The following is a 26,712-nucleotide window of genomic DNA, read 5'->3' as shown; positions in this document are numbered from 1 at the left end:
AGCACACTTATTTTCTCTGCTCTCATCACCTCTTATCTTCACTTTCTTTTGTTTTCATTTTTTTCCACTTCTCCATCTTTTTCTTATTTTTCTTCTTCACCAGAATTTTCTCATTTTGTTCCAGTTTTTTCTCTCATTTTTCACTGATTCACAAGATATTTCAGTAACCAAGTCAGTCACATATTCCTCTTTATCAATAATACCCCCACACTTGAACTCAACAATGTCCCATAACTCAGCCTAATTCACCTCACAACTGTAGAATAATGTATAAACATGGTTTTACGGGTCCAAGGTGCTAATAAGCTAAAAATTCATAATAAAAGTTAAAAATAGGCTCAAAAACGGGTGCAAGGGAAAATTATCCAAGTTAGGCTATATTTGGCACTGTACAAATATGACTAGAAAGCTATCCACTCAAATTAGACACTCGATCTATCACCTACAATTCAAGAACTAAAACTAGTAAAATGGGAATTATTCAAATATGTAATGATCAATAAAAACAGAGGTAAAATGTATTAAAGTTTAAAAGAAATAAAGAAAGCTAGAAATCAACTCAAAAATCAAATTCTACAAGAAAATCAGAATTTGACTACTGAAAACCTAAAATAGCACCCTAAGACTATGCTAAAACTAAGAATTGAACTAAACTAAGAAATGGAAATTCTAAGCAACTAAAACAATAACAAAAAGGTAAAAATAAAGTATGATATCAAAAACAATAACAGAAAGAAAATCTGATTATAAGAACCTAGAAATGCAAATTTTTTTAACAACAAAAATAGCAAAATAAGCTAAGCATGGAACAAAAGTTGTAATCTATATAAACTAATTCATACAAGTTTAAAACAGAAAACTGAGAGTAGAATTTAAGGTAACTACATAAAATAATGACAAATTCAAAATACCACCTATAATCTAAAATTTGTCCAATTTACAACCCAAGAAGTTAAACTATTATAGTAGTTAACAACTAGAATGAACCTATAAATTAAAACAAACCCAACACTACTAAAATCAACCAAAAACAGCCACTAAGCATGTCCAAATTCATCAATCAAAACCAAATCTACAAGTATTTACAAAAACAAAACAGAATCTTAGAATCATCTTAGTAAAACAGAACAAACAACATAAGACTAGCTAAAATAGTAATTGCAGAATTATTTACACAACTATATTGTTATAGAACAGAATGATCAAAGTAGTGTGTGTGAAAAACATGTAAAAGTTAACCTTCCAGGAAGTTTTAATGATCATGCGACTTGTTGCAGTTCAAATTTCAACAATCAATATCCATTTTAATTTATTTTTTGACAAGTTACCACTGTTTTCATCATTGATGAATATTTGATTTCATCTTTTGTTAATATTTTCTAAAAAGCAATCCATCCTTAGGTTCTCAGAGGTTTATGTTATACTATAACGATGCTAATTATTGAAGATTAGCATAAAGATAGTTAACATAAAGATATTCAAATGTGTAGGGAATGATTTGAACATTGTGATCTAATATATACGTAACTTCTTTAAATACACAGATCATGACTTCATTTCCTTCAAGTCGTGATTGGATGTATGATAGGGTGTATAAAGGTAGAAGAGGTTTGAAACCTACTTTCGTAGCTGGGGTTGAAGAGTTTGTCGAAATAGCCTGTCAACAAGAAAGTTATGTTAATGAAAGACAACTTAAATGCCCATGCATTAAATGTGAGTGTACAAGGATTTTTGATGTTCAAACAATCAAGCTCCATCTCTACAAGTATGGCTTTATGCCTGACTACTTTATTTGGATTGATCACGGGGAAGCCATAGAAAATATTTCCCATCATGTTGACGATGCTTTAGGAAGTGGTATACATGTGACTTAAGGACACACATTTAACCCGATGCATGAGATGTTGTGTGATGCTCTTTGACAACATGGGTCATTTGAAATACCAGAAACAAACTTCGAAGAGCCTCCGAATGAAGTAACTCAACGATTTTATAATCTGTTAGTCGATTCAAATGAACCATTATTTGAAGGATCATCAGAGTCTAAATTATCAATCTGTGTTAGACTTTTAGCATGCAAGTCGAATTGGAATGTCCTTAACGAATGTCTAGATTTTATAGCAAAAATGCTTCAAGATGTAACACCAATGAATAAAGCTTTACCTAAAAATTACTATGATGCTAAACGATTAGTATCAAAGCTTGGATTGACTGCTAGAAGGATTGATTGTTGTATACAAGGTTGCATGTTGTTTTACGACAATGAATATGGGAAAAATGATGGAGCACTTATACGTTGCAAATTTTTTGATATGCCAAGGTATCATGATCGGAGCACAGGAGCAAACACAAAAAAACTTGTCCAGTGAAAACAATGTTCTATTTACCTATAATTCCAAGGTTGCAAAGACTGTTTGCATCAATGGAAACTGCTAGTCACATGTCTTGGCATCGTGAAAATAGAAGTAGCTCAGGCGTGTTACGTCATCCCTCAGATAGTGAAGCTTGGAAGCATTTTGATCGGGTACATCCAGACTTTGCAGTTGATCCACGCAATGTACGCTTGGGTTTATGCTCTGATGGATTTAACCCATTCATTCAATCAACAATCCCTTATTCTTGTTGGCCAGTAATTGTCACCCCACACAATCTTCCTCCTGAAATGTGCATGACAAAGCCATTTATGTTCTTAAGTTGTCTAATACCTAGACCACGCAATCCAAAGGCAGGAATTGATGTGTATCTCGAACCTTTGGTGGATGATCTAAAGAAGTTGTGGGATGGTGTAGAAACATATGATATTTCAAGAAAGAAGAACTTTATCATGAGAGCTAGTTTAATGTGGACTATAAATGATTTCCCTGCACATGGGATGTTGTCTGGTTGGGGTACTCAAGGTAAATTGGCATGTCCACATTGTATGGAGCATTCAAAAGCCTTTACATTAGAAAATCCTCGTTTGTCGAAATTACGAGGATATGGCGAGGTTCATAATTGGAGGAAAAAAAGTATATTTTGGAATCTTCCTTATTGGAAAGATAATCTCTTACGACACAACCTAGATGTCATGCACATAGAAAAAAATTTCTTTGACAATATATTGAACACGGTCATGAATGTTAGTGGTAAAACAAAAGACAATGAGAAAGCAAGGATGGATCTTGCTTTGTATTGTAGTCGCCCTGACTTAGAGATGAAACTGCTAGCTAATGGAAAAATGTTTAAGCCTAAAGCCAATTACTCTTTAACTATAGAGGAAGCAAAATTAGTTTGTCGTTGGATAAAAGAACTCAGGGTCCCTGATGGTTATTCATCAAACTTGGCAAGATGTGCTGATGTTGAAAAGGGAAGGATACATGGGATGAAAAGTCATGATTGTCATGTGTTCATGGAATGCTTACTTCCTATTGCATTTAGTACATTGGCAACACATGTTTTAAATCCCCTAATCGAAATAAGTCATTTCTTTAAAGACTTATGCTCTACGACATTGAGGTATGACGATTTGGTTTCAATGGAAGAAAACATTCCACTAATTCTTTGCAAGTTGGAGAGAGTATTTCCCGTTGTATTCTTTGATTCAATGGAACATCTCCCAGTTCATCTTGCATATGAAGCTAGACTTGGTGGCCAGTGCAATATAGGTGGATGTATCCCTTTGAAAGGTAATATATGATCAATGTTTTCATATAAAATGCATTTATTTAACGATTACAAAGCATGACCAAGAAACATTTTTTTTATAGATTTATGGGAGATTCTAAGCGATCAATCAAAAATAGGGCAAGGATTGAAGGATCGATATGTGCATCTTACATACACCGAGAAACAACTTAATTTTGTTCCCACTATTTCAAAGGTTATATGTTGTCATTGCGAAGTAGTAGAAATGAAATGGGAGTTGAAACCAACCAACCATCATTGTCCATCTTCAACCAACCAAGTCGTCCTTCTGGCAAGCCATCAATTCATTAGTTAACACAAAGAGAATGGGATTCGATCCACGTTCATGTGTTGATCAATTGCCAAGAAGTGAAACCATACCTCGAGTAAATATTTTCCAACTACCAATTTCATTTGTTATAATTGAGTTAATTCTTTTATTAAATTAACCTTCTTAATGACTTATTTGAATAGGTCATTCCTTCAATCTCAGGAAATACCTAACTCAACTACTTCTGGTCGTGTACATGCTGATTTTCCTAGATTGTTCAAGAATCAAGTATGTACTTGATAATTAAATTACACTTTCAAGGTTTAATAAATAAAATATGACATTGAGTTTGTGTTCTACTATAGGTTTACAATGAGCCTTTAAATGTGACAAACCAACACTTGAGAGATTTATCACTAGGTCCTCTTATCGAGGTTAAGCAATGGCACACGTTATATGTCAATGGGTATAAGTTCCACACTGATGCATGGAGTCAAGGTAAAAAGACAATAAATAGTGGGGTTTATGTAAAAGGGCTTACAAACGGAGGTGAAGATGATTTCTATGGGATCATTAAACACATTTACGAGATAAAGTACAATACTTCAAGCACTCCCAAGAAAGTATTTGTATTTTATTGTGACTGGTTTGATCCATCACGAAAAGGTACAAGAGTGGACTTTAAATACCATGTTGTCGATATTCGGATGGATAAAATATATGTGCCGTATGATCCATTTATAATTGCTCACAATGTAAGGCAAGTATACTATGTCTCATATCCACCATCTCGAATAGATAAACGTGGCTGGTGTGCTATAATCAAGAAAAAACCTAGAGGTCGCATAGAAGCTACTAATGTAGATGATGATATGCCTTACCAAGAAGACCAAGTTTCACATGTCAATGAAATCATAAAAGTTGAACCTATTTTAGGCTTCCAAGATTCAGAAAATGGTGTTGAAGTAGAAGATGAAGCCATAAAAGAAGACACAGAAGAAGAGGAAATTCAAGACTTTGATTTGGAAGAAGAAGATGATGAAGGGAAATTTGATGATCACATGTCAGAAGAAGACAATGAAGAAATGGAATTGAATGATGATAGTTCTGAATAGGCGTACAATAATTAGATCAATGATTTGTACCACTTTCTATTTGTAAAATTTTTTGTTAGATTTGCCTTTTGTGTGTTAAACTTATGGCTTTTATTAAGTACTTTTAGATGAGGGTTGCAAAATGATACATTGTACTTGTTTTTTTCTAAGAAGATTGACACAAGACTTCTCTCATTTCTTTTTAGTACAGATTCATCTTTCACTACCAACGGTTAAAAAAAAAATATTAATGACTTCAAGTTGATAGGACCCCAGTCTTTCTTGCCAAAACATCCCTCCTCAATTTTGATAATAGAATCATGAACTTCAACTAAATTAGACTTCAAAATTTAAAGCATTTCTAATCTTTTATATCTTTGTCATCTCTATTTCATGTTGATCAATGATAAAACAATAATTTTCGGTAAAAGGAGACCGTGTATCTTTGTGTTAATTTACAACAGTATATTTGTGTCTTCCATTCTAGTTTAGGGTCGTTAAACATATACTTTAGTAAGTCTAGACTATACTGATTAAATGGTCTTTATGTGTTTTATGTGCTATAGTTTGATTTACAGAATAATATGATTTGTTGGTTAGTCATAGTACAATCATGTGACCAACAGATGACAACCACCTCTTTATGATTTGAGCTTGACCATTTTCCGTACGCTTTCTGAGTACTTAGATCAAAGGCTGAAGCTTGGGACACAATTCGAGCTTTAATAGTTGCCCTCAATGATTTTAACTAAAATAGGACTTCAGTTCTAATCTGGTTATCCTAACATTCTTCAATAGAATGGTCTTGCTGAACTTGTTTGGCTTATCACGTTTACTAGCATCATATTTATTAGCTAATAAAATCATACTTCTGTGTTGATTCTGTTAACAACTATAGGCAGCTTCAATTCTCTTAACCAAAACAATCTGGTTGTATTATCTTTGTTTATGTACATAGTAAATTTTAGGCCCTAAACTTAATCCATGTGCTGAAAAATGTGATTTATATGCTCTTGGTAAAGAAGGATATAACTGTTGTTGCTTTGTTGTAGCTTTACAAGAAAATACACACTACGTCAGTGTGTATGTACCCGTTTGGAGACCTTTATTTCTCTTATGGACGAGATCACGACCAATGAAGATACTTTTTTGCATGAGTTGGGTACCAATAGGTTCCAAAGCTGGAGGGGAAGGACTGGAAATGGGTGGGATGGATAAAATTAGGTTTGTTTGGTATAATAGAAAAAGGAATGAGAGAATTAGAAAGTTAGTGTGTTTCACTAGAGTTTTTTTGCTCTACATCTCATTTATTTCTATTAATCTATCTATTTATCTCATTATTTCTTTTCTATTTCCCTTCAACCTAATATCTTTACTTTTCTTGTTATTTCTTTCTTATTTCCATCTGCATATTTTAGTTTCACCCACTTTATTTTTCTACTCTACCAAATGGACCTTAGAAGTATATTGTAGAAGAGAGATTAGGTAATTAAAGGAAGAACATTTATGGTTATTACAAACAGTTGTGAGTGGTACCTTTAATTAGAAGTGGTAGAAGTGGGGTAGTGAGAGGGACTTTGATATTATGGGGTGCCTACATCATACAATTAATTCTCTAACTTTGTGATTTTGTGCAATATGTGTCTCTACTTGTTTGCATCCTAATTTAACAGTTTCGTCCAATAATTCTAGCAGATTTTTAAGACTTCCATTCCTGCTGCCTAATCATTTCAAGTTACAACTATATCATATATTCACCTAATTAGATATGCTAATTATGCTAACAAACTTTTTTCCCATTCGAACTTCAACTTTTGTACCCTTTTCTCATTCCACCATTCATTTTGGATTAGAGGGTTGAACTGAGAACAATAAAAAAAACACTATAGGAACAGTAATGGAAAATAGAAAAACTCATAAATATAACGACAAATGGTAGGTTAGTTGCAGGAAATCATATGGTGGAGTTCTGATATTCTCTTACCAGCAGCAGAAGCAGAAAAAGAAGCAATGATTTATGCTAAGATTCCACTAGTTTCACTATCTACACTGAAATTTTCTCTCAGTGAAAGAATCCAGTAGGTTAACAACAAAATTAAAAATGGTAAATAGTGATGATGATATGCACCCTTTTATAGCCATGCATGTGTTGATTTTAATTGTCATCACATATATTAGTGATTGAATTTTCAGTAAATATACTTAGCCAGGGCCAAATCTGACACCATCATACATACCTACACTACATAGACATATAGATATCGTGTATTTTTTTTATCTAATTATGGTAAATGTTTCATTCATGTGTCTGAAATTATGTGAAGAAGTTTTCTTTTTTTAGTTAAAAGAAGAGAATTTGAAGTTAGTTTCTATCTGATAAATATTCCATTCTTATGCAATATATAGAAAGCATTGGAATCACATAAAACTATTTATATCTATATGTTTTGCTTAATTCAAGAAAGAGGATCTGCATTCAGTAGTTTGATCTGATATTTTAAACTATTTTTTGAACACTTTTCTCATGTAAGGATATGATATTTAATTAAAAGTTCCAACTTGGATTTTTGTACCCTTTTCTCATTCCCCCATTAATTTTGGATTGCCTTTCAGGAGCATCACATTCGAACTGGCTGTGGTTCTGTGTCTGTCATAGTCTATGAGGATCCTGACAAACCAACTCTGATCACCTATCCGGATTTAGCAACAAACTGTAAGCACTGCCAATTTATTTTCTTTTACATAGTTCCACCTGTTTAAAGATTACCTATTATTTCCAAGGATTGTTTTTCTGTCTAGAGGCAACTTCTTTACTGCTTCACAACTTTTGAATTTATCATATCAGTCCTCCCGGACATGATGTTTGTAAGTTGATAAATTTGAATGGGTTCTTTATTGCATTTAGAACTGAATATTGTTATTGACATAGATTTTCCTCTGGAACTTCAACAAGAGTTCTTGCAGTTGGGAGCAACTACAATTTGTTGTGAGGATGTGTTCCTTCTGCTGAAGACTTAGCAGATCAAATAATCAACATCCTCAACTATTTTGGGTAATTAATATATAATTACAGTGTAGCATTCGTTTTTCAGAACTTTTCTTTTGAAACTCAATATATAAGTTGGTGTTTTCCTTTGCTTCTCTTATTTTTCTCTATTTACGGATGGCATGAACTATGTTCTTGTCTAGGCTTGGTGCAGCGATGTGTATGGGACTTCTTTCCTCAATATGTGTTCAATACTCCTTTTTTCCCCTTCTGTAGTAATTAAAGGAATAACAGAACATAATGTGTTCGGTCTATCACAATAATACATCTTAAAGATAAGGATTTATCCATAATTAGTTATTAAAGATCTTTTAATCAAGGATTAATTATGTTCTTCTTGTATCAAGGATTAATACATCTTGACATGCAGTCTTTAAACTGAAATGGGGTCTTAATTAGTGTTGTTGTCCGATTGAAGGACGAGATTATTACAATACACATTTTATAAGAGTTTAGCTTGATAACAAATTTGAGTGGATAATTTACTGACATTTCTAATGCAGTGCAACAGATTTGTATATGTTCTTCTTTGCAGTTGTAGATATGTCATCAGAATGTAATAAAGACATTCCTGAACCATCTTTGCCTATTGCCAAAAAGGGGAGAAAGGGGACAATGAAAGGAAGACGACCAAAATATGTTCTTAGATTACCATCACAAAAAGCACCTATACTTGAATCCCCTGTTGATCAACAAAATCCTTCTACAACTACAAATGTTGTACCAATTCCTTCCCAACCATCCATAGCCGAATCTACCCCTTCCCAACCCTCAATTGACTAACCCATACCTTCTCAACCCCCCATTGTTCAACCTGTGCAACCTTATGTTAATGAACCTACACCATCATCTATGGCTTCCCAATGTGTTGGTGCTAGATTGACATCATTATCTACCCCCTCTCAACAAAATGATACACCAACCTCAACACCCACTCGATCTATTCATAATGTACTTAAGGAAGACCAACACATGTCTACCGAAGAAGCAGGTGAACCATCCATAAATGAAGACGATGACCCTCCTGTTGGTGCAATGCTTGAAATTACTGAACCTTGTAATGATGGGTAATAATCAACACTAGTTGAAATCAGTTTTTCTTTTATATTATATGGTTTTTTTCATATTGACATCATATTTTTCCATAATGTGTTTATATTTTTAGGTTTTACCCAAGTAGAGTTGTCTCTAAGGCAATCTCAAAGACAATTAAGCAACAATATGTTGAGCCATGGTTAACTTGGGGTGCAATGTTGGATGAAGAGAAGGAGATCTTCTTCCAAAGGTTCAAGGTAAGTTTATATTTGTAACCTACCCTTTACTAGATTTCAATTAAGCATATTTAATTTATTTGCATATATTGTTTACTGTAATAATCATTATCTTAACTACTATATTATCTCTTAATGTAGAGAAAGGTTACTTGGAGACCTAAACATGAGGAGAAGATTAGAAAGATTTTCAACATAAAGGCCTCTCATAGACTTTCTGAAATCTTCATGGAAGCAAGAAAATCTGGGAAAAAACCTCACTGGATGTTTGATAGAGTATGGAACAGTTTGCTTGCTAAGTGGAACCAACCCGAGTTTCGATCAAAGAGTGCTCGTAATCAAAAGAATTGAGCATCTGAGAAGGGTGGATGTTTGCACAAAGGTGGCTCAATCACCATCCATGAGCATGCCCTTCGCATGGTATGTACACTAAAAAATTATGTTATATAAGTTGATTACTATTTTATCATGATTAATTAGTTTTGGCTATAGGCAGAACAATTGGGTCATCCTGTACATTTTGATGAGCTTTTTCACCATACTCATGTTCGCAAGAATACCGGTGATTTTGTAGATCATAGATCTAAACAAACATATGTAATTTCTCTAACTTAGATTTTTCCTCCTTTTTAAATATAAAGATTTGTCATTATATAACATGTCTATTTTGAATAACAGGAGGAATTTCAAACTGTATTTTCCCAAGCAAGATCTGAGGTTGCTTCTTGTGGTGAAGGAGAAGAAATATCTCCATTGGACCCTAGTGAGGAAGAGAAGTTAAGGAAAAAAAGTTGGTTAGTTGCTGCTGATGGCAAAAATCCTAAGGGACGAGTATATGGTGTTGGAAAACTGAATGAAAATTATCTTTGTGGGGAAGCCTTCACACAACAACCATCCAGTTCTACAAGTATGGATTCACAAAAGATTCTAAGGTTGGAAGAAGAAATTCGTCAATCTAGGGAGGAGAATCAACGACTGCAGAGAAAATTAGAATCCCTAGTAACTGTTGTTCTCCCTCTTCTTCCTCCTGCCGCACAAACCATTTTGCAAGACGTCAATGAACAACCACAAAATGAGGATCAAAACCAAGATGATGCTCGGGAGAGGGACCACCCACATGGGCAAAACACTTCTCATTATGTAGATTATTAGTTAGGTTTGTAATTGTAGGACTTGTTGAACTAGGGGTAACATTAGTTAGTTTTTAAATTGTAGGACTTGACCTATGTAGCTTATTTGTTATTTTCTTAATCTGTGTTATCTACTTTATTTTATCTTTGTAGTTTTATAGTTTTGATGTGATGATATGAATGGTGCTAAACCTTTGGATAACTATGTTGTTTTATATTTGAAGGTGTTATTTGAATGCTGGAATGTTTGTAGGATCTACAGGTGGAGTCCAGCTTTTATGTCTAGACATCACTTCTCTTGTCTGTGATAAACTACTATATTTTCTAATTCTAGAATATGTTAAGTAGACAAAATTGTCTACTGCATTGTTTACAGGTGAAGTTTAGACGTAAGTCCTGACAAATATATAATAATAATTTTTAGAAATTAAAATTATTTATAATTTTTTTTAATATTATAACGTTATCTACGAAAAGTTTCATAGGTAATTATCTACGACAAGTTTCGTAGATAATTTACATACGAAGAACTTCGTAGGTAATTTACATATGCGGAAAATGTAGGAGATAATTACCTACGAAATATTTCGTAGATAATTTACCTACGAAGATTTTCGTAGGTAAATTACATACGCAGAATATCGTAGATATATTACCTACGACAATTTTCGTAGATAAGTTACCTACGAAATGTTTCGTAGATAACTCCAGTTGTAATTTATCCACCAATTATTTTCGTAGATAATGATATTCGTAGGTTATTCATAGATAATTATCTATGTCTTTCTTTCGCAGATAGTGTTCGTAGGTACGTTATCTACGAAGCACAATTTCGTAGATAAAGTTACCTACCAGCTCAATAGCTACGAAATTTGCTTCGTAGGTAATTCGTAGATAACAACGCATTACCTACGAAAAGTGAACATTACCTACGAAAACCTGGCGTAGATAATAAGCAGATTTCTTGTAGTGGTTGGCAATTCGATTTGACATCCCGCTTTGGCGGGAATTGCAATCTTTTGAGCGAAAGAATGTCTCGCTCAGGCGAGAGCCTCTTGCCTAAGCGAGAACGCGAAGAATGTGTTGTTGTGGGTTTGACTCGTAGCTCAGGCAAGAGTTTTGATGTTTTGGGTGAAACGTGAACTCGCCTAAGCGAGAGTTAGAGGTTGGTTTAGTGCGTGGTGCTCGCTTGGGCGAGGTAATCTAGCTTAAGCGAGTTGGATTAGAGGGCTTAGGAAAAGGTTTGAACATTAACTAAAGGATGGTAGGATTATGTACTTAAGATGCATATGGTTATGTGATATTAAACTGATTGGTGGTGGAACTGGAAATGCGTGAGCTAACATGCTTCTAGGGTATCTTAATGGTGAGCTTGCTGGTGTTCCGTGGGTTGTGGCCCAGAATATATCCTTGGGTTGTGGCCCAGGATAGGGGATAAGCACGTGGCATTCTATGGGTTGTGGCCTGGAATGACTTCCCTTGAGTTGTGGCTCGGATAGCAGATGAACACAAGGAACCTTGAGTTGTGGCTCGGGTTGGCGAGTGTTGTCGGTGGGAGTGTGCTGGTTGTGGACAGTACGGATGGGTCCAGATGGATTGCCCTCCTCAGTGTTTTGCTGACGAGTTACCACCACTTAACTTTAGCAACTTCAGTATTGCCAAATTAGTAGTGAACAAAATAGTTAGGGTTAAGATAACCCTAAGTCGTCTCACAACGAATACGGAATTGATCTCAAATATTTGATTCTTAAAAATGCAATTAAAACTAGCAACTATAAAAATATAGGGTTTTGATATGCAAAGAAAATGACACGAAAGATTGTAAACACAGTAATAGTAAATAGGTCAATTCCACTGCTTTTTCTAAATAAGATTCTTCATTGGTTATCTAGAGATTATTGTTAAATTAATTATTGTTGTTGATTTACAAATCAATCAATGTAAAGACTCAATTCATTTGTTGGCATTCTGACTTTTAATCAAAGTACAGTCTCAATTAAAAGTGAGAATTTTTAGATTATCCATAGTAAATTCAATCAAAGTACAGTCTCAATTAAATTTTACTATGCCTAATCATGTCTATTCCTTTGTTTCTTCACCAAATAGAAAACTTAATTAATCAAAGTAAAGTCTTGACTAATTTTAGTTAAAGTAATTACCTCTAATCAAAGTACAGTCTCAATTATTGGCAAGAACTTATTTAATCAAATGGATGACGGTGTCTGCCAAAACCAGAGAGTTCTAAGTGTCTAAGTTGTTAGTTGTCTCTGCTACCTTAAGTATCTTTATATAGGCTTCAAATGGACTTTGGGCTTTATCTGTCGGTTGCTAACATCTTTAATTTTTATTTAATTAATAAGCAACTTAATCTCTGTCCAATTTCCAATTATGCCCCTCTTATTTAACCATTTTTCCAGTTTTGACCAGAGTTGACTACTGACTTTGACCATGTGACTAGTGTTGACCAGTTGACCAGTTGACCAGTTGACCAGTTTGACTGTCCAATAGCAGCCTGACACGTGGCAGAGTGTTCTCTCTCTAGAATTAGGGTTTCTCTCACACTTTGGTTGTTAAGGTGCTGTGACGGATGTTGTTACCGTTTTCCAGCAAGGATGGAGGTTGAAGAAGGTGTTGGACTGCTGTTGTTGCATGCGTCAATGGTGGCTGGGACTGGTTCGCGGTGTTGGCTGCTGGTGCGTTGAAGATGATGGAGAGAAAATGGAGGTGCTGCGCGTGAAGTGTGGTGGTCGGAGGCACGCAGACGGAGATGGTGGCTCACGATGGCGCGAGGTTCATATGTGGTGGTGGTGTTGGCAGATCTGTGGTGGCTGCTGTGACTGGTGCGTCGTCGTCATGGTGGTTGCCGACAATGGTGGGTCATGGTGGCAGCTAGGGTTTGAGGAAAATTAGGGTTTATGTTTTGGAGATGAAGATGATGACGTGGTAGCCTTCCATTGGATAGCTTATTAGTGCAAGGATTGTTGCCACGTGGCTTGTTCTGGTTGGCCAATTTTAAAAGTTAAGGATTGCCACATGGCGAGATCTGGTTGAGTGTAGTTTAAGTGGTAGGAGGAGTGCAACTTAGTAAAAATTGGGGGTGCAAAACAGGTTTTTGGTGGTCCACTTTAGAAGGAGTGTGCAAATAAAATCTGGGGGTGCATTTAGCTCCTGATTTATTCTTTTCCAGCATTTCCTGATTTTGGACTTATTTTGTAACTTTGAATATTTCAAATCCACACTATTAATGACCAAAAATAAATTCCAGCTGCATTAACAAACGTTAGAATATCCAATAATATTTTATGCAACTAAAATCAATTCTTACGCCATTTTTACCAAACTTATTCAATAAATCCAATAATCACAAATCCTAATTAAATCAATCTTTAAGCACAGAAAATTCAATTAAATCCCCAAATTTAAATATTAAATGAGGGCAAAAATTTGAAATCATCAAATGACTTCCCTTGAGTTGTGGCTCGGGCTAGCGGATGAACACGAGGAACCTTGAGTTGTGGCTCGGGTTGGTGAGTGTTGCCGATGGGAGTGTGCTGGCTGTGCACAGTACGGATGGGTCCAGATGGATTGGCCTCCTCAGTGTTTTGCTGACGAGTTTGGTAGTCCTGGGACGTTACGGACTATGTTCGTACCTGGGAACTCCACCTGGCATTGCGGTGTGTGATCCGTAGCATGGTTTCCGCACGTGGTCTATCAGTTGTGGCCGATAGGTGTGGCAGCAGGGCGCTTTGAGATACTTAATAGGAGATTTAGAACACTGCTAACATGGTTGTGGCTTGAAAGGACTGGAAAGAGTTTCCCTGATGTACTTTAATATACATGGTGGTGGCCATGTGGAGGGAAGGTAATGAGTCTTCCATGAGGTGCATCGGTGTACATGGTGGTGGCCATGTGATGGAAATGGAGTAGTGTTCTGTGGGAAATGAAAAGATATTATATATAGTTATGGCCATGCGATATAAAGGAACAGTTTGTATTATTGTTATATTATTTGTATCGATTATACATGTATATGTATGTTTGGTATATATTTTGTGTTTCATCTTTTAGCTCACCTTATCTGCTTGTGTTTGGCGAGGATCGTGTACGCGGTACACGTGAGCAGGTGATGATGCAGGTGGAGCTGGTGATGCTTAATTGCAGAGAGGGGATGATCATGGGATCTTTTTCTTTATGTTTTCTTTATTTTATTTGAAACGGGTTGTAAAGGCTCATGGAATACTTTGGTTATATTTGCAGTTTTGTAATTATGGACTTATTAGTGAATTAATAAAGTTTTCAATTTCCCGTGTTTTGGGAAATGAGGTATTATTAAATGGAATGTAATTAATTGCTTTATTTTATTTTATTAAATTAGTAATATCTTGACAGGATGTTACAGGTTTCATTTTTCCCAAGGATAAACCACAAGTTTGTCGCACATGTTGAATTATAGACCTTAACCAAACACATTCACGACTTGCCTCATGTAATGCTAAAATTTCTGCATGATTTGACGATGTTGCTATTATTGTTTGTTTCACAGATCGCCATGAAATCGCTGTGCCACCACATGTGAACAAATATCTTGTTTGTGATCGACCATTATGAGGATCTGATAAATAACATGCATCTACATAACCCATTAGATCTAGTTTTGAATCATTTGGGTAAAATAAGCCCATATTCATAGTGCCTTTAAGGTAACAGAGTATTTGTTTTACTCCATTCCAATGTCTTCTTGTAGGTGAAGAACTATATCTTGCTAACAAATTTACAGCAAATGCTATATCAGGTCGAGTATAATTAGCAAGATACATTAGTGCTCCTATAGCACTAAGATGTGGTACTTCAAGACCAAGTAGTTCTTCATCTTTTTCTTTAGGTCTAAAAGGGTCTTTATCAACATCTAATGACCTCACCACCATTGGAGTGCATAATGAATGTGATTTGTCCATATAGAACTTTTTAAGCACTTTCGTTATATAAGCTTCTTGATGTACAAAAACACCTTGTTTAAATACTCAATTTGTAATCCCAAACAAAACTTTGTCCTTCCAAGATCCTTCATCTCAAATTCTTTGTTTAAATAATCAATTGCCTTTTTGAGCTCATTAGGAGTTCCAACTATGTTTATGTCATCCACATAAACAACAATTATGGCAAATTCATTCTCAGATCTTTTCATATAAATACAAGGACAAATAGGGTCATTTTTATACCCTTCCTTTAATAAGTACTCACTTAGACGGTTATACCACATACGTCCTGATTGTTTCAATCCATAAAGGGACTTATTCAATTTTATTGAATAATCCTCTTTAGAATTTGCTTTATTGGGCACATTAAATCCTTCAGGAGTTTCACATAAATATCATTCCCCAAAGATCCATACAAATAGGCTGTAACAACATCCATGAGGTGCAAATTCAGACCTTCTTGTGCAACAAGGCTAATTAAATATCTAAATGTTGTTGCATCCAATACTGGAGAATATGTCTCCTCAAAAACAATACTAGGTCTTTGTGAAAAACCTTGAGCAACTAACCGTGCTTTGTATCTAACAATTTCACCATTCTCATTTCATTTTTGTACAAAAACCCATCTGTACCCAACAGCTTTTACACTCTCAGGTGTGCGAACTACAGGTCCAAAAACCTTTCGTTTAGCAAGCGAATCTAATTCTGCTTGGATTGCATCTTTCCATTTTGGCCAATCATTTCTTTCCCGACAATCTTCAATTGTCATTGGTTCTTGATCATCAATATCACTTATAACATCCTTTGCTACATTATATGCAAAAGCCTCGTCCATTTCGATTCCATATTTTATGATTCATGGCATAATTTATTGAGATCTCATCATTTTCAACAATTTTAGGTACCTGAGGTTCTTTTGGAACCGAATCATTAATTATGTCAAAAGAATATTTTGGGACTTTTACCCCCTCGATTAGGCCATCTTGCCTTTTTTCCCTTTTTCTCACCCGAGGATTTTTATCTTTGGAACCGACAGGCCTACCACGCTTTAGGCATGTTTGAGATTCATTTGCTATATTAGATTGTCCAACAGGAATATCAATTATGATTGGAGCATTAGCAGCGGGTATATGTGACTTAGTTACCCTTTTTTGTGTCAGTAAAAGCATCTAGTAATTGATTGGCCAAATTTTGTAAATGAATTATCCGTTGAACTTCTAGTTCACACTCTTTTGTACGAGGATCAAGATGAGATAATGATAATTCATTCCAACCAATATCCTTTTCCAGTTTCTTTCTTTCTCCCCCTAATGTTGGAAAAACTGATTCATCAAAATGACTATCAACAAATCGAGCTGTAAGTAAGTCACCTGTTGATGGTTCAAGATATTTTATTATTGATGGAGAATCATATCCAACATATATTCCCAAACGTCTTTGAGGACCCATCATAGTCCTTTTTGGTGGGGAAATTGGGACATATACAGCACACCCAAAAATTCTTAAATGAGAAATATTTGGGTTGCTGACCAAAAACCAATTGTAAAAGAGAGTATTTGTGATAACTTGTTGGTCTGATGCGAATCAATACTGCAGCATACAGAATTGCATATCCCCAAGTAGTCATTGGAAGATTAGCTTTCATAAGTAAAGGTCTTGCAATCAATTTTAGACGTTTTATCAATGATTTTGCCAGTCCATTTTGAGTATGAACATGTGCTATTGGATGTTCAACTTCAATTCCAATTGACATACAATACTCATTAAAAGCATGAGATGTAAATTCACCACCATTATCAAGACGAATTTTCTTAATTGGATAATCTGGGAAGTGGGCTCTTAACTTGATCAATTATGCTAATAACTTAGCAAATGCTTGATTTCGAGTTGATAGTAAACAAATATGTGACCATCTAGTGGACACAATAATTAATACCATGAAATATCTAAATGATCCACATGGTGAGTGTATTGGACCACAAATATCACCTTGTATTCGTTCTAAAAATGAGATTGACTCATTTCTAATTTTTTCTGGTGATGGTCTTATTATCAACTTTCCCTACGAACATGCAGTACATGAGAAATCATTGGACTGAAGAAGCTTTTGACTTTTAAGTGGATGTCCACATGAGTTTTCAGCTATTTTTCGCATCATGATATGTCTAGGATGACCCAATCGATCATGCCAAACAAGAAATTCATTCTTATTTGTAAGCTTCTAGCTTACAATAACATGTGTCTCAGTAACATTAATATATGTGTAGTACAAGCCATAAGAGAAGGCTGATAATTTCTCCAATACACATTTTTTCTTTGACTCAATTTGAGTGATATAAAGATATTCAACATCTCCTTCATTATTTGTCTCAATATGATATCCATTTAGACGAATATCCTTGAAACTTAATAAGTTTCTATTGGACTTAGGAGAATAAAATGCATTTTTAATATGCAATCTTGTACCTCTTGGTAGAAGTACTGTAGCTCTTCTAGGGCCTTCAATTATATTTGTAGTACCATAAATAGTACTAGCATTGACTTCTTGCATTACCAAACAAGAGAAATATTTATTACTCTTGAGAATTTTAATGCCAATATTCATCAGCAAGGCACAGATCCTCATCATTGGTGTTAATGCCAATATTCATTCTTCATATAAACATAAATATAAATATTAGAGATTACTTTGTAAGAGGAGAAAAAATAAAATAAAAATAAAAATAGAGGATTTTATTCATAAAAACATAAAAACTTATACATATAAAAGCAACATGAATTAAATATAAAACATTGTCTTAAAATTTAATAAAATATAAAATAAAATAAAACTATTTTCTAACACTCCCATCATCAACAAGGTGATCAATGCTTCCATCGGGTTTAGAAAAGAAATCACCAATATCAAGATGAGTAGTATCCATATGACCATAATCAGAATCACCATCTTCATAAGCAAAATATGTTTCTATATTCTTCTTTTTAAGTGATTCTTGGTAGAGTTCAACAAGATGCTTTGGTGTATAAGAGGCACGGGTCCAATGACCTTTACTGCCAAAACGATAACATATATTTTCAGCCTTTTTGCCATTATTTTCACCCCTTTCTTTTTCCTTTTTCGTATTCTTGTTCCACTTCTGTTGATGAAGTTTCTCTTTGAAATTTCCTTTATAACCATGTCCACGACCATGATTAATAACAGGGCCACAACCAAAATTACGACCTCGATTATTATTATGGTCTTGACCTCGTCCATGATTATATGGATCAGATGTTGCTGCATTCATTTCTGGGAATGGAGCAGAACCAGTTGGTCAGGCCTCATGATTTTTCATCAAGAGCTCATTATTTTGTTCAGCCACAAGAAGGCATGAAATCAATTCAGAATATTTGTGAAAACCTTTTTCACGATATTGTTGTTGCAAAAGCAAATTAGTTGCATGAAAAGTTGAGAATGTTTTTTCCAACATATCCTCATCAGTAATTTTTTCTCCACATAGAGTCAATTGAGAAGTAATTTTAAACATTGCAGAATTATATTCACTTACAGTTTTAAAATCTTGCAACCGTAAATGCATCCAATCATAACGAGCTTTTGGCAAAATCACAGTTTTCTGGTGGTCATATCTTTCTTGTAAATTTTTCCATAATACAGAAGGGTCTTTTACAGTAAGATATTCAATTTTCAACCCTTCATGAAGATGGCGACGAAGGAAAATCATAGGTTTAGCTTTATCTTGTTCAGATGCTTTATTTCCTTCTTTAATATCATCATCCAGACCCATTGCATCTAGATGAATTTCAGCATCTAAAATCCATGATAAATAATTCTCCCCCGAAATATTAAGGGCCGTAAATTCAAGCTTTGCAAGATTTGACATGTTTTAGAACTAGCACATAAAATATTAATATAATCAAATTTCATGTATGAAATTATTAAAATCAAATAATAATAATAATATGACAGAGAAAAAATAAATTAAACAATTATCATTACATAAAAAAAATATAAGATAAAGTTTGTGAATGAGAAAAAGATTAGAAAGAACCTCGGTTGAGGAATGTAGAGCATTGTTCTTAGGGAGAAAAAAAACTATGCCTTCACGCTCAGTTGGATAACCCTCGTGCTGATAATGTGTTATAAAATAAAGGTAATAAGAGAGAGACAAAGGAGAGGAAGAATAGAGGATGAGAGAGTAGGGAGCAACTTCTGTTTGTATGTGTGTCTTATTACTGATAGAACCTGTCCTATTTATAGATATAACATGGTAACCTAGAAAGGATATGAAATCAAATAGTAAATACAAAATATTACATAAAGAGTAATGCATAATATGATTATCAATCATATGAGTAATTGTTATCAATCAATGAATGACCATTAATTCATAACAGTAATCTTGTTTTTTTATGATTTAAATATAATTTTTAATCTATCACATCCATCAATCACTCACAAACTTTAACAAACATTACTCTAAATCCACTCACTTTCACCGTTAATCCCCTTAAAGTGAAAAAGATTAGCTACACTCTCTAATCCACTTGAATTCATCCTATCTTTCTCCCACCAATCAACGATGAGGGAGAGAGAGGGTAGTAAGATGGAAATTCCTCTATTTATGTCTGTTATGCAATGGTTTGAGGATGATATCAAGATTACAATTATGTACGTAATTTATATTTTAGCATAATTATGAAAATGATGTAAAAATAACGAAAATTTAAAAATTGTTATCAAATAATGTTTAAAAAATAATTTTTAATTATAAATTTTTTATTACATTATCTTTTAAATTTTTTTATTAAAATATGTTACTTTCATTTATACATTTTCATATATTTTCTACGATAAATCAAACTTATATAATAATTATTTTTAATTATTTTTAAAATAAAGTACAATTTGGTAATCTTGTTTTTTTTGATTTAAATATAATTTTTAATCTATCACATCCATCAAATCACTACAAACTTTAACAAACTATAATCTTAACCACCCACTTTCATCTTTAATCCACTTACAGTGAACAACACAAACTTCACACTGTAATCCACTTGATGACATCCTCTCCCTCTCAATCCAATCAACCTTGACGGAGAGAGAGGGGAATGAAGAGGGATATTCTTCTATTTTTAGATCATCTCTGTTATGTCTTGGTTTAAGGGTGATATCAAGATTACAATGATGTCCGCAATTTATTTTTCAGCTTAATTATGAAAATGATGTAAAAATATGGCTTTTGAAATTATTTTTACAAAATAATTAATAACGAAAATTTGAGAATTGTTATAAAATAATGTTTAAAAAGTAATTTTTAATTATAAATTTTTTTATGACATTATCTTTTAAATATTTCTTTTTTTAAAATATCTTACTTTCATTTATACATTTTTTTTCTACAATAAATCAAACTTATATAATGATAATTTTTAATTATTTTTAAAATAAAGTGTAATTTGGTAATCTTGTTTTTTATGATTTAAATATAATTTTTAATCTATCACATCCACCAAATCACTCACCAACATCAACAAACTTTACTCTAAATCCACTCACTTTCACTCTTAATCCCCTTAAAGTGAAAAAGATAAGCTTCAGACTCTAATCCACTTGAATTCATCCTATCTCTCTCCCTCCAATCAACAATGAGGGAGAGAGAGGGTAGGAAGATGGAAATTCCTCTATTTATGTCTGTTATGCAATGGTTTGAGAATGCTATTAAGATTACAATTATGTACGCAATTTATATTTTAGCATAATTATGAAAACCATGTAAAAATAAAGAAAATTTAAAAATTGTTATCAAAAAATGTATAAAAAATAATTTTTAATTATAAATTTTTTATTACATTATCTTTTAAATTTTTTTATTAAAATATGTTACTTTCATTTATACATTTTCATATTATTTCTACGATAAATAAAACTTATATAATAATTATTTTTAATTATTTTTAAAATAAAGTACAATTTGATAATCTCTTCTTTTATGATTTAAATATAATTTTTAATCTATCACATCCATCAAATCACTCACAAACTTTAACAAACTTTACTCTAAATCCACTCACTTAAATCGTTAATCGCCTTAAACTGAAAAAGATAAGTTTCACACTCTAATCCACTTGAATTCATCCTATCTCTCTCCCTCCAATGAACGATGAGGGAGAGGGGGGTAGGAAGAGGGAAATTCCTCTATTTATGTCTGTTATGCAATGGTTTGAGAATGATATGAAGATTACAATTATGTACGCAATTTATATTTTAGCATAATTATGAAAAGGATGTAAAAATAACGAAAATTTAAAAATTGTTATCAAAAAATGTATAAAAAATAATTTTTAATTATAAATTTTTTATTACATTATCCTTTAAATTTTTTTTATTAAAATATGTTACTTTCATTTATACATTTTCATATTATTTCTGCGATAAATAAAACTTATATAATAATAATTTTTAATTATTTTTAAAATAAAGTACAATTTGGTAATCTTGTTTTTGTTTGATTTAAATATAATTTTTAATCTATCACATCCATCAAATCACTCACAAACTTTAACAAACTTTACTCTAAATCCACTCACTTTCATCGTTAATCCCCTTAAAGGGAAAAAGATAAGCTTCACACTCTAATCTACTTGATATCATCCTATCTCTCTCGCTCCAATGAACAATGAGGGAGAGAGAGGGTAGGAAGTGGGAAATTCCACTATTTATGTCTGTTATGCAATGGTTTGAGAATGATGTCAAGATTACAATTATGTACGCAATTTATATTTTAGCATAATTATGAAAAGGATGTAAAAATAACAAAAATTTAAAAATTGTTATCAAATAATGTTTAAAAAATAATTTTTAATTATAAATTTTTTATTACATTATCTTTTAAATTTTTTTATTAAAATATGTTACTTTCATTTATACATTTTCATATTATTTCTACGATAAATAAAACTTATATAATAATTATTTTTAATTATTTTTAAAATAAAGTATAATTTGGTAATCTTGTTTTTGTTTGATTTAAATATAATTTTTAATCTATCACATCCATCAAATCACTCACAAACTTTAACAAACTTTACTCTAAATCCAGTCACTTTCATCGTTAATGCCCTTAAAGTGAAAAAGATAAGCTTCACACTTTAATCCACTTGAATTCATCCTATCTCAATCCCTCGAATGAACGATGAGAGAGAGGGTAAGAAGAGGGAAATTCTTCTATTTATGTCTGTTATGCAATGGTTTGAGAATGATATCAAGATTACAATTATGTACGCAATTTATATTTTAGCATAATTATGGAAAGCATGTAAAAATAACGAAAATTTAAAAATTGTTATCAAATAATGTTTAAAAAATAATTTTTAGTTATAAATTTTTAATTACATTATCTTTTAAATTTTTTTATTAAAATATGTTACTTTCATTTATACATTTTCATATTATTTCTACGATAAATAAAACTTATATAATAATAATTTTTAATTATTTTTAAAATAAAGTACAATTTGGTAATCTTGTTTTTGTTTGATTTAAATATAATTTTTAATCTATCACATCTATCAAATCACTCACAAACTTTAACAAACTTTAGTCTAAATCCACTAATTTTCATCGTTAATCCCCTTAAAGTGAAAAAGATAAGCTGCACACTCTAATCCACTTGAATTCATCCTATCTCAATCCCTCGAATGAACGATGAGGGAGAGAGGGTAGGAAGAGGGAAATTCCTCTATTTATGTCTGTTATGCAATGGTTTGAGGATGATATTAAGATTACAATTATGTACGCAATTTATATTTTAGCATAATTATGAAAACGATGTAAAAATAATGAAAATTTAAAAATTGTTATCAAATAATGTTTAAAAAATAATTTTTAATTATAATTTTTTTATTACATTATCTTTTAAATTATTTTTATTAAAATATGTTACTTTCATTTATACATTTTCATTTTTTTTCTATGATAAATCAAACATATATAATAATAAGTCTTAATTATTTTTAAAATAAAGTACAATTTGGTAATTTTGTTTTTGTTTGATTTAAATATAATTTTTAATCTATCACATCCATCAAATCACTCACAAACTTTAACAAACTATAATCTTAATCAACCCACTTTCATCTTTAATCCACTTAAAGTGAACAACACAAACTTCACACTGTAATCCACTTGATGTCATCATCTCCCTGTCAATCCAATCAACCTTGAGGGAGAGAGGGGAACGAAAAGGGATATTCTTCTATTTTTAGATAATCTATGTTATGTCTTGGTTTAAAGGTGATATGAAGATTACAATTATGTCCGCAATTTATTTTTCAGCTTAATTATGAAAATGATGTAAAAATATGGCTTTTTAAATTATTTTTACAAAAATAATTAATAACAAAAATTTCAAAATTGTTATAAAATAAGGTTTGGAAACTAATTTTAAATTATAATTTTTTTATTACATTATCTTTTAAATATTTTTTTATTAAAATATGTTACTGTCATTTATACATTTTCATATTTTTTCTACGATAAATCAAACTTATATAATGATATTTTTTAATTATTTTTAAAATAAAGTACAATTTGGTAATCTTGTTTTTTTATGATTTAAATAAAATTTTTAATCTATCACATCCATCAAATCACTCGCAAACTTTTACAAACTTTACTCATAATCCACCCACTTCCATCTTTAATCCACTTAAAGTGAACAAGACAAACTTCACACTATAATCCACTTGATGTCATCCTCTTCCTCTCCATCCAATCAACCTTGAGGGAGAGAGCGGAAGAAAGAAGGAAATTCTTTTATTTTTAAATCATCTATTTTGTGTCTTGGTTTAAGGCTGATATCAAGATTACAATTATGTCCGCAATTTACTTTTCAACTTAATTATGAAAATGAGGTAAAAATATTACTTTGCAAATTATTTTTACAAAACTAATTAATAACGAAAATTTGAAAATTGTTATAAAATAAGGTTTAAAAAGTAATTTTTAATTATAAATTGTTTTATTACATTATCTCTTAAATACTTTTTTTTATTAAAATATGTTACTTTCCTTGATACATTTTCATATTTTTTCTACGATAAATCAAACTTATATAATGATAATTTTTAATTATTTTTAAAATAAAGTACAATTTGATAATCTTTTTTTTATGATTTAAATATAATTTTTAATTTATCACATCTATCAAATCACTCACAAACTTCAACAAACTTTACTCTAAATCGACTCACTTTCACCGTTAATCCCCTTAAAGTGAAAAAGATAAGCTTCACACTCTAATCCACTTGAATTCATCCTATCTCTCTCCCTCCAATCAACGATGACAGAGAGAGAGGGTAGGAAGAGGGAAATTCCTCTATTTTTCAATTATATCTGTTATACAACGGTTTGAGGGTGATATCAAGATAACAATTATATCCACAATTTATCTTTTAACACAATTACGAAAACGATGTAAAAATAACGAAAATTTAAAAATTGTTATAACATAATGTTTAAAAAATAATTTTTAATTATAAATTTTTTATTACATTATCTTCTAAATATTTTTTTTTATTAAAATATGTTACTTTCATTTATACATTTTCATATTTTTTCTATGATAAATCAAACTTATATCATAATAATTTTTAATTATTTTTAAAATAAAGTACAATTTGGTAATCTTGCTTTTCTTTGATTTAAATATAATTTTTAATCTATCACATCCATCAAATCACTCACAAACTTTAACAAACTATAATCTTAATCAACCCACTTTCATCTTTAATCCACTTAAAGTGAACAACACAAACTTCACACTGTAATCCACTTGATGTCATCCTCTTCCTGTCAATTCAATCAACCTTGAGGGAGAGAGCGTGGAAGGAAGAGAGATATTCTTCTATTTTTAAATCATCTCTGTTATGTATTTGTTTAAGGGTGATATCAAGATTACAAATATGTACGTAATTTATTTTTCGGCTTAATTATGAAAATAATGTAAAAATATGGCTTTTGAAATTATTTTTACAAAAATAATTAATAACGAAAATATGAGAATTGTTATAAAATAATGTTTAAAAAGTAATTTTTAATTATAAATTTTTTCTACAATAAATCAAACTTATATAATGATAATTTTTAATTATTTTTAAAATAAGTACAATTTGGTAATCTTGTTTTTTATGATTTAAATATAATTTTTAATTTATCACATCCATCAAATCACTCACAAACATCAACAAACTTTACTCTAAATCCACTCACTTTCACCGTTAATCCACTTAAAGTGAAAAAGATAAGCTTTACACTCTAATCCACTTGAATTCATCCTATCTCTCTCCCTCCAATCAACGATGAGGGAGAGAGAGGGTATGAAGATGGAAATTATAACATCCCTGGCGCCATCCCCGGCCCAGCGGCATGTCAGGTCTGCAGCCCAATACACCCCAACCCCTCACCCCGGGATTCCCTCATCGCAGGTGGGTTGTTGCCAATGGGTATCGAACCCCAAAACTGACCTTTAACACCCAGGTAACACCAAAGATGGCGCAACTAGTAACATCTCTGTTGTTGAGAGGGTGTTAAAGGTCAGGTTTGGGGTTCGATTCCCACTGGCAACAACCCACCTGTGATAAATTATGCAATGGTTTGAGGATGATATCAAGATTTCAATTATGTACGCAATTTATATTTTAGCATAATTATGAAAACGATGTAAAAATAACGAAAATTTAAAAATTGTTATCAAATAATGTTTAAAAAATAATTTTGAACTATAATTTTTTTATTACATTATCTTTTAAATATTTTTTATTAAAATATGTTATTTTCATTTATACATTTTCATACTTTTTCTACGATAAATCAAACTTATATAATAATAATTTTTAATTATTTTTAAAATAAAGTACAATTTGGTAATCTTGTTTTTGTTGGATTTAAATATAATTTTTAATCTATCACATCCATCAAATCACTCACAAACTTTAACAAACTATAATCTTAATCAACCCACTTTCATCTTTAATCCACTTAAAGTGAACAACACAAACTTCACACTGTAATCCACTTATGTCATCCTCTCCTTGTCAATCCAATCAACGTTGAGGGAGAGAAAGGGGAACGAAGAGTAGAGATGGCAAATAAACCCGTCCCCGTGGGTATTGTCTGAACCCGTCCCCGTTTTGACGGGGAATCCCCGCATTTACTGGGTATGAGTATAGGTATGGGGAATCCCCGATTTTTTCAATTG

General features: G+C 32.0%; 2 pseudogenes across 1 annotated transcript; both read left to right on the top strand.

The window, feature by feature from the left end:
- Positions 1-1,482: 1,482 nt before the first annotated feature.
- On the top strand, positions 1,483-5,049 carry LOC146885621 (uncharacterized; annotated as a pseudogene).
- Positions 5,050-8,926: 3,877 nt separating this feature from the next.
- Positions 8,927-10,714, top strand: LOC146885620 (uncharacterized; annotated as a pseudogene). The gene is made up of 5 exons (XR_014995897.1): positions 8,927-9,141; positions 9,240-9,366; positions 9,487-9,765; positions 9,838-9,942; positions 10,024-10,714. The product of XR_014995897.1 is annotated as an uncharacterized LOC146885620 (transcript).
- The last annotated feature ends 15,998 nt before the right edge of the window (positions 10,715-26,712 follow it).

The sequence above is a fragment of the Vigna unguiculata genome, chromosome 6 (assembly GCF_037176805.1).
Source record: "Vigna unguiculata cultivar grain cowpea cultivar isolate G323 ecotype 2 chromosome 6, ASM3717680v1, whole genome shotgun sequence".
In the NCBI taxonomy this organism is placed as follows: domain Eukaryota; kingdom Viridiplantae; phylum Streptophyta; class Magnoliopsida; order Fabales; family Fabaceae; genus Vigna; species Vigna unguiculata.
The sequence above is the reverse complement of the archived record's forward strand: the minus strand, read 5'-3'. Positions and strand labels throughout refer to the sequence as shown.